Below are 9,247 nucleotides of genomic sequence, written 5' to 3'. Positions count from 1 at the left end.
CTGGCTTGCATCCATAGATGCTTCTCAAGCAAATCCTGGGACGTCATTCTCCCCTTGTATTCGGCCTTAGTGAGGCCGCAGCTGGAGTACCGCGTCCAGTTTTGGGCTCCACAATTCAAAAAGGATGTGGAGAAGCTTGAGAGAGTCCAGAGAAGAGCCACGCACATGATCAGAGGTCAGGGAAGCAGACCCTACGATGACAGGCTGAGAGCCCTGGGGCTCTTTAGCCTGGAAAAGCGCAGGCTCAAGGGTGACCTGATGGCCACCTATAAGTTTATCAGGGGTGACCACCAGTATCTGGGGGAACGCTTGTTCACCAGAGCGCCCCAAGGGATGATGACTAGGTCGAATGGTCATAAACTACTACAAGACTGTTTCAGGCTGGACATAAGGAAGAATTTCTTTACTGTCCGAGCCCCCAAGGTCTGGAACAGCCTGCCACCGGAGGTGGTTCAAGCGCCTACATTGAACACCTTCAAGAGCAAACTGGATGCTTATCTTGCTGGGATCCTATGAACCCAGCTGACTTCCTGCCCTTTGGGCAGGGGGCTGGACTCGATGATCTTCCGAGGTCCCTTCCAGCCCTAATGTCTATGAAATCTATGAAATCTAGGAAAACCAGCTTTAAAGTTAGTACATATTTTTGAGGCCTAACTTTATAGGTGGTTTGGATCATTTTATGGTGTGGTATGTACTTTGTATGTGTAGCAGGTCTCAAGGTAATTGCACAATTAACTAGTTAATTGTGTGATACCTATAACATGTAGAAGGGACCTAATACATTCATTTTAGATATTTTGTCAGTCTGATAATAATTAAGAGTGTACAAATGAGCTATAAAAATAATATGCAAACATAAAAAGCATTGTCTAGAATATTTCAGGGTGAAGATCAGCATTTTGTGAGAGAATTATAACTTGAAATGTAATGGTATCAAGTGAATACTCAACTAAGGAAACACCAAGTTAGGAAGATTATCTAGTACTACATGCTATATGTTAAATATTATAGAGCTAGATAGCTAGCTAACTAGACAGATATAGATATACACACTCACTAGAAGTGTTGTTACTTGTTTTTGGTGTATGTGTGTCTTTTTAAAACTCAAATTAATCAAATTTTTAGGTGTTTAATACCTGTATACATCCCTGACTAGATATGGAATAACCCTGTGTGTTGTTCTAATTGATGATTATTCCTAAGGAACATAAACATTTCTCTAGAACCTTTCTGAAAAGTTGTCATTTCCAAATGAAACGTCTCGTGGTGTCACCTACACTACAAATGTTACATTTTATGCATTTTCTCTAGATATCTAGAAGAATAAATAAGAGTAATGGAAAAAAATCCTGCAAAAAGAAAAATAGCATCTCTAAGGTGCCAGTTCTTATCGGGTACTCCATGTGCCTGTAGTACCAGAACTAAGGAGTTCTTATCTGGTACTCCATATGCCTGTAGTGTCCACCCAGTGATCAAAATCCTGCAAATGGAAGAAATGAGAATATCAGGAGCCAATAGATAAAGGAAAGTGGTGAAATCCTCTGTTAAAGCAAAAATTAATGAATAAATAAAAGGAAAAAAATTGAAGAAACTGTTGCCTCTTGAAAGAATAGGAAGGACACTGGGAAGAAATCTCATTTTATATTCATATAATATAGTTGGCAATATATTTTTTAACTAACCCCAATAATACTGCAACCTCAACCAAGTGTCATCCCACTTCAAGGTAAAGTGCCATGCCCTCAAAGCAGAGAAGAGAAAGTGGAGTAAGGAAAAGACCTACACCCTACTCTCCTGAGTGGAAAATCCTGCAGTTTCTGTGCTGCTACTGAATATCACTGTAAATCAGCCTTACTGAAGAGAAATTGGACCTTAGTCTCTCCCCGATATTGCTAACATAGGAGAGAGTTAGTTGTTTCCTTTTCTTTCAGAGGCAACTGTCCTCTAGAATGGGCTAAGTCTATGCATTTATTTTTCATAATGAGCCACCAAATTTCAACTATTTGGCCATAAAGTATAGAAATATCTATACATTTTTTGGGGGGGTTATTAGTTGTGATTAATGTTCTTGGCCGCCAATATGAGTTGGAGGTGGAACAGGATTTGCTGGCTTTCTGTCAACTTTTTTGCCTATTCATCCTGGAGAGCTCCAAAATTAGAAAGGTTTAATACCTGATGTTTAATACCTGACCAGTATTCCTCAGGTGCAACCCAGCTTGCTCAGAGATTAAGTATTCTTTGACAACCAGTGACAAACATTTTACGATAAGGCATTCAAACAGTTTGAAATGATGACAGAGTAAGATTATTATAGGTCTAAAAATCTGATCTTTCCCCATTTCAGGAGGGGTATAATATGTACTTACCTCTATAACTTAGGTATTTTGTATGTTGTTGCACACATATTTTACAACTGGATGTTGTTTATCTGAAGTGCTTTGTTTGTTTTATGTGAATTTCTTCAAGACTAGTAGGTATGCTGCCTTTAAGAGTGTTTGTTTGAGTAGTTAATTTATTCATTATAAAATATATCATTTCAACTATGATGAGTTGATGTGCAGCCTGGTTTACAGTGACATAGTAATACTGTTCTTGCTTTTTTAGGTTTTCGGTAAGTTACTGAATGGCTTTCCATACTTCTTTGCTATTGTGTATCATAACCACATTCATAATAAGGTTATACCATGACTTCCTTCTTTTCTGCCCCCAGTAGAGCAACCATTGTTTCTTTAGCAGGCATAGTTTCCTCAGAAAATGGGTCTGCTTCATATAGCCTGTTGTATTTCATGTATCGGTTGATTCACGTGTTATTACTGAGAGACAGTTTATTCTGCAGCCCCTTGAGATATTCCTTTTTTGAGATGGTGTGTAACATTTCTATAAATTGCTCGTAGTTCTCTGGTATTGGTTCACTGATTCGTTGGTAGTGTTGAGGTGTTTGGTAAAATAATTCTTGAAACTGAAGTGGTGTCAAAAGGAAACTAAGATTGGTTTTATGGTTTTATGGCTGCTTTGATTTGTAAGATGATTGGTCTATGCCAATCCAAACAAAACACAGTAAAAACACTTATTAATAAGCAACCCAACCTAACCTGGAATTGAATAGTTGTTGCCCACTCTTCAAATCCTATCTAATTGGGAGTGACATTAAATGGCACACACACATACAGCATATGCAGAAAAGACAAAGTGCAAAGCTAGTTCCTGGACCAACATACTAAAGAAGCTTATCAGTTCCAAATGGGGATCAATCAAACAACAGTTTGCAGGCAGTTGCTGGAGACAAGAGGAGGGAAGAAAGAGGAGATAAGCCAGGCCAGGCACGATCCTGCCCACGAAAGGTAAGTGATCCAGCTGCCTGTACCTTTGGTTTAGCTGGCTGTTTGTTTGTTTGTTTGGTTGGTGTGTGCTCTGAAAAGCTGGGAGTGAGTCCTGAGTGGTTGTTGATTATTGACTGCTGTGGGATTGCTGACTGTGTGATTGCTGCCTGAGCCTGAGTCAGCCCAGGCCCAGAAGAGTATAAAAGGAGACTTCCCAGGCGACCAGGGAGCCTGTGATTAGGGAGCCAGTGAACAGAGACTGCCAACAGGTGACAAGTTTGCAGGCAGTTTGCAGGCCAGTCATGTGCAGGAATACACAGGAGCTTCTGACAGAGACTTCAGGTAAGTGAATGAAGAGGAGGCCTACTATGGGGGTGGTCGCATTCACATGGAATACAGCCAGAGCTCCTGTGAGGCCTCCACCCAGACAGGCCCCTTGGATGGGTAAGCAGTACCCTGGCCCCCTGTCTGCATGGGGTTGCCTGGTCAGATCTCTGAGGTCTGGGGATAGTGGTGGTGGTGGGGGGGGTTCCTTGCCTGTCCCACATGTGCCCAGATTCAGGCACTGGAGGGGAAGGTGAGGGAACTCCAGGCAGAGGTGAGCAGGCTGTGGGGGATCAGGGCAATTGAAGAAGAGATTGATGGCTACTTTCATTCTCTGCAGAACAAGACTCCTGGTGGAGAAGCTGTGAGGGAATGCCCTGAAGCAGGTGCTGGTGAATGGAGGACAGTTGCCTCATGGGCCAGAACTCTTGCTGCAGAGACAGATCCCCTGGTGCACTTGGGGAACAAATATGAGGCCCTGGCTGCACAGGAGGAATGTGCAGTGGGGGAAAGTGTACTGGAGGGGCTTGCCGCCATCACTGAGCAAGGTGGGGGCTGGCCAGGTAAGCAGAAGAAGAGACACTGCATCATTGTGGGCAACTCTATGCTGAGAAGAACAGCGGGACCCATCTGTCACCTGGATCCCATGGTGTGCAAGGTCTACCAAGCCAGGATCAGGGACATAGTGGTGAGAATTCATGTCCACATCCCGCCCTCTGGTCCCATGGTCCTCATCCATGTGGGAACAAATGATACAGCCAGGAGCAATCCAGACTGTATCATAAGTGACTATAGGGCTCTGGGGACCAGACTTAGGAAGATGCGGGCACAGGTGGCCTTCTCATCAATCCTACCAGTCACCGGTTATAGTAGGCATCACATCACCTCTGTCAGAGAAGTCAACCCTCAGCTCCAGAGTTGGTGCCATCATGCGGGTTTCGGCTTCCTGGACCACAATCCACACTTCCGTGCAAGTGGGCAGTACACAATAGGATGCAGTACAAGGACAAGTGCAGAATGCTGCATCTAGGGTGCAAAAATATCCAGCACACCTACTGGCTGGGAAGTGACCCTCTCAGCAGTACAGAAGTGGAAAGGGATCTCGGAGTCATAGTGGACTGCAAGATGAACATGAGTCATCAGTGTGATGAAATCATCAATCAGCAAAGCTAACTGCACTTTATCATGCATCAGCAGATACATGACAAATAGAACCAAGGAGGTGATACTTCCCCTCTATGGGGCATTGGTCAGACCACAGTTGGAGTACTGAATCCAGTTCTGGGCACCGTACTTCAGGAAGGAAGTTGATAGACTCAAGAGAGTCCAGAAGAGGGCCATTTGTATGGTTAGGAGTTTACAGGACAAGTCCTATGAGGAGAGACTAAGGGACCTGCACCTCTTCAGCCTCCTCAAGAGAAGGCTGAGAGGTGATCTTGTGGCCACCCAGAAATTCATTAGGAGGATGCAGCAAGGGATTGGAGATGCTCTGTTCACCAGGGCACCTATTGGGGTAACAAGGAACAATGGTCACAAGCTGACATAGAGCAGATTTAGGCTAGATATCAAGACAAACTTATTCCTGGTGAGGGTGGCCAAAATTTGGACCCAGCACTCTTTTCTGCCTAGGCAGGGGATTGGACTCAGTGATCTGTTGAGGTTCATTCCGACCCTAGCATCTATGAATCTATAAATGTTACTGTGAAGGAGTGAGACAAAACTTACAGCATGGAGGGCTGGCAGGGCTGCAGCTGGAGACCGGAAAGGAAGGAAAATACCCACTCAACTTCCAGAGAAGCAGCTCACTCAGGATTGGAGGAGAGAGGCTGCCCAAAGGTATTTCTGGCCCCAGAGAGGGGGAGAATGGGGTCAGTTCCCTGCAGGCTGCAGGGAGAGAGGAGTGGCTGAACATCTTGGTAGGCAAAGACTGTGAAACGTGCCTGAGGAACACTGCAGGAGTGATCCTGAGGTCACAACAGACAGCACTGCGACCTGGCTGCAGGAGAATATTGTGAATACCATCTGGAGAGGCTAGGCCATGGTAAAGGGGAGGTTTTGGAGCCCAGTAGAAGAAACAGGGATCGAGACCAGGCAGGATCACCGTGGGCAGTGCCTCCCAGGAATATATGTCATCAAAGTCATGGCAGGGGAGAACACATCAAATCCACTTCCTGGCAGACCAGGGGATCCAGAGCTAAGGTCCACCCTGTCGCCACCTGTAGGCAGATGAGCTCAGGGCAGTGGTAACAAGCTCTATAATACCTACAGCTGTCACAGTTACACATTACAGCACTTGTCTGACTTTGTTATTTGGCAGCTGAATATACACCTGGGAAAGTTCTCCAAATGCAAAGAAGCTAGATATTGTGCTGAATGAAAGTTGCAGGTGCATTACTGGATGCCTTAAACTAATAAATGTCAACAGTCTCCACCTACCCACCAGCAGATTTGGCTCATTGACCATCAGGAGAGCAAAACAGAACGCAGTTGGCAGCTTAAAGATAAAGAAGCACCTACTATATGGCCTCATTGCTGTTCCCAGTAGACTAAAATCACAGAAAATTCCTTCTCTATAATGCAACCACTGGATGAAACATCAACAACCTCATGAATAAAAAGGTAGCAACCACAACCTGAGATGACCCTGGAGAAAGTCAGATAAATATTAAAACTACAAATCCAGTATTTGTTTGGCCAATGTAGAGGAGCTTGAATTGCCTCTGAACAGGTACAAAACCTAAGTAAACACACAACTGTAGGGATATACCAATGACAAACATCATTTGCACATGTGGAGGGAACTTTCAGACTATAGAATGCCTACTTACCTGCCCAAATACGGGAAGTGGGCAACATGCACCACTAGGGACTTTACTAAGGCAACAAATTGAGCAAGTTTGCGCCCATTTTTGGATTTAAATCTGAACATGGTGAAAAGACAGAAAGAAGAAGAAGAAGAAGAAGCTCATGTATATAAAAGTGTGGCAGTGATTTGGCTGAATGCACAGATTTAATTATGATTTGAGAAACTATCCTAATCTTTCTAACATTGACATACCTAATTTTTTAAAGGTTTGTGTTTAGTGAATTCCTGGCAAAGCTCTTCTGTCCTTACAGAATCACACTGGCTTCTGTGGAAGTCCATGTAGAAGTAAGAGTCTACTCATATTGATGTAATTGCAGTATACTACCAAAAGAATTAATAGGACAATCTTTTTTGTCTTTTTTTTCTCTCTAGATCAGATGTTAAAAACAATGCTAAAGTGTATAATAATAGTCAGGAATGATATTATTGCAGCTTTTTATATAGCTATGAAGAAATGGTATGATTATTGTTAGAGAAGTCATTGAAAATTCAGGAGTACAGTTGTGAACTATTTAAATTCAACCATTCTTGAGGGGTCTTAATCCTGTAAGAAACATACCGTCTAAGATCCTATGAAGTTTTCTGTGTAGGACCTTTGTCAAGGAGCTTCATCTTATGTGCATGCATTGTATGCACATATGTACAGCAAAAGCTTTGTTATGTGGCACCCATCGGAAATGTGGAGTGCCAGACAACAAAATATGCCAGTTAACTGAGAGGCCTGAACAAGTATATTTGCTTATTCAGGCTACAGCCTCTCCCACTGTGTCCAGGGTGCCACCACCCCTCCCGCCGCATCGCCGCCCCTTCCGCGGACCCTGCGGGCCCCGAGGGACAAGGAGCGGGGCCCGGTACAGGCTGCTATGCCCCAGGCCATGGGGGCTTGGCAGTGCAGGCTGCTTTGCCCTGGGCCATGAGGGCTCAGCAAAACCAGAAGTGCCACAGTGGACACTTCTGGTTTTGCTTTTACTTTACAAGCCGGCATGCTGGTTAATAAAGCATGCCTGTTTGTAAGGTGCTGTATAACACAGCTGTTACTGTATGTATGTATGTGTATCTGTATGTCTGTCTGTAGGTAGGTATGTATGTAGTGTGTATGAACATCAGATTACTTGTAAAAAAAATCTATATACATTTTCTAGACCAGTGTTTTCAGTACATTATTTTTGGCAGCTGGAAAAGGAGTCCAATTTGGTTTTATTAACTTACCGTTCATAGTACTAACCAAGCTTTGGCAAATTTTGACATTATATTTATATAAGTTTATTGGACATCTTGTGTTAAGAATACAGACATTAAAGAATGTATTACTGAGTACTAATCTATAGAAGAATGTCACTGTTTTTTTCTGGCAATAAGAAGTGTACACATACATTGCTATCTGTTAGAGTAACTATTAAAAGAAAGAACTCACAAAACAATTAATGAATGATTTGAGAGTTATAGTTTGCATTCTCATAAATTCAGTGAAGAACATCTTTGACTAATAGTATTACAATATAAAAGCAAGAAGGTAATATTACACAAAACCTTCCAATTGCAACCAGTTATTTTGTGTAACTCATCTGAAAAGCTCACGGGCATTTGATATGTTAGCTGAATTTCTCAGCTGTCTTTAGTTGCTGAGTGGGTGGACAAAAAAAGTGATTAGCTCTCTCATTCTCTACATCTTTTCTTGTAAAGGACACAATGAAGAATAATACCTAAGGATATGTTCTATTGATCGGTATTTTGTCCTTCAGGTGTCATAAGGTAGTGTGAATTACCAGATCTTTGAATCTATTACAGACAAATGAGCACAGTAGGTAGTATGTATATTCTTTTATTGATAATATTACTGAGCAGTAATTCCCTGCTTAAAGTGTGTACATTTTATATGTATAAGCATGTATTGTGAAGCAGCTCATATAAGACTCTAGCTTGAAGGTGTACTGAAAACGGAGCCAATATTAAAACAAGGAAACTGACATCATGTGAAATAGCCTGTGATATTCAGGTTGGATTAGGTGATCAAAGAGCCCCTTTATCTTTAAAAAATATGAGATTGTATGAAATTTCATATTATATCTCAGGGGGTAATGTCTTTGGAAAGTCAGCAGCCAGAGATTAATAACATAAGATGAGGGTAATATGGTAGGGAAGGGCTATAGAGCCTTGTGATGGAAATAAAAGGAGAATGCAAGGGAAACAAGACCGATAAAGGGAAGAGGCGGAGAAAATAAGAAGTTAAGGCATAATGATCAGAAGAGACATACTTAAATACATTCCAAATGTAAAGATTAAGGATGCCTTTTGTTCACTTTGAATTAATATTCCCCATACTATTTTTTATTCTCTGCCTCATTGATTCACTCTGTTTAATTCTGCAGCACTCCATGATCCGTACAACCGTACAACTGCTCAGTGTTCCTCTTGCTCTGTCATAGGCTATGTATGTGTAATGGATTCCCACTGTTGCACAGAGCCACCAGGCAGCTAAGAAAAGAGGGGCTGGTCTCTTGTAAATTCCATCTGCTCAGCTGGCTGTCAACTCTATGACTGGCACAAAACCATGTCCTGGCCAAGTTTCCAGGAAAAAAAAAAGAAAACACAGCTTTTGTCAGCCTGACTGGGAGGTCATAATAAGCACCTGACAGTGCAGTTCCAGACTTTTCTGAGAAATACAGTCAAATTACTCATAGTTCTGTTTTAATCAATGGCTTCATTGTTATGTAGATTGTATTGCTTCATGGTTGGT

The sequence above is a fragment of the Alligator sinensis genome, unplaced genomic scaffold (genome assembly GCF_000455745.1).
Source record: "Alligator sinensis unplaced genomic scaffold, ASM45574v1 scaffold332_1, whole genome shotgun sequence".
In the NCBI taxonomy this organism is placed as follows: Eukaryota; Metazoa; Chordata; order Crocodylia; family Alligatoridae; genus Alligator; species Alligator sinensis.
The sequence above is the reverse complement of the archived record's forward strand: the minus strand, read 5'-3'. Positions refer to the sequence as shown.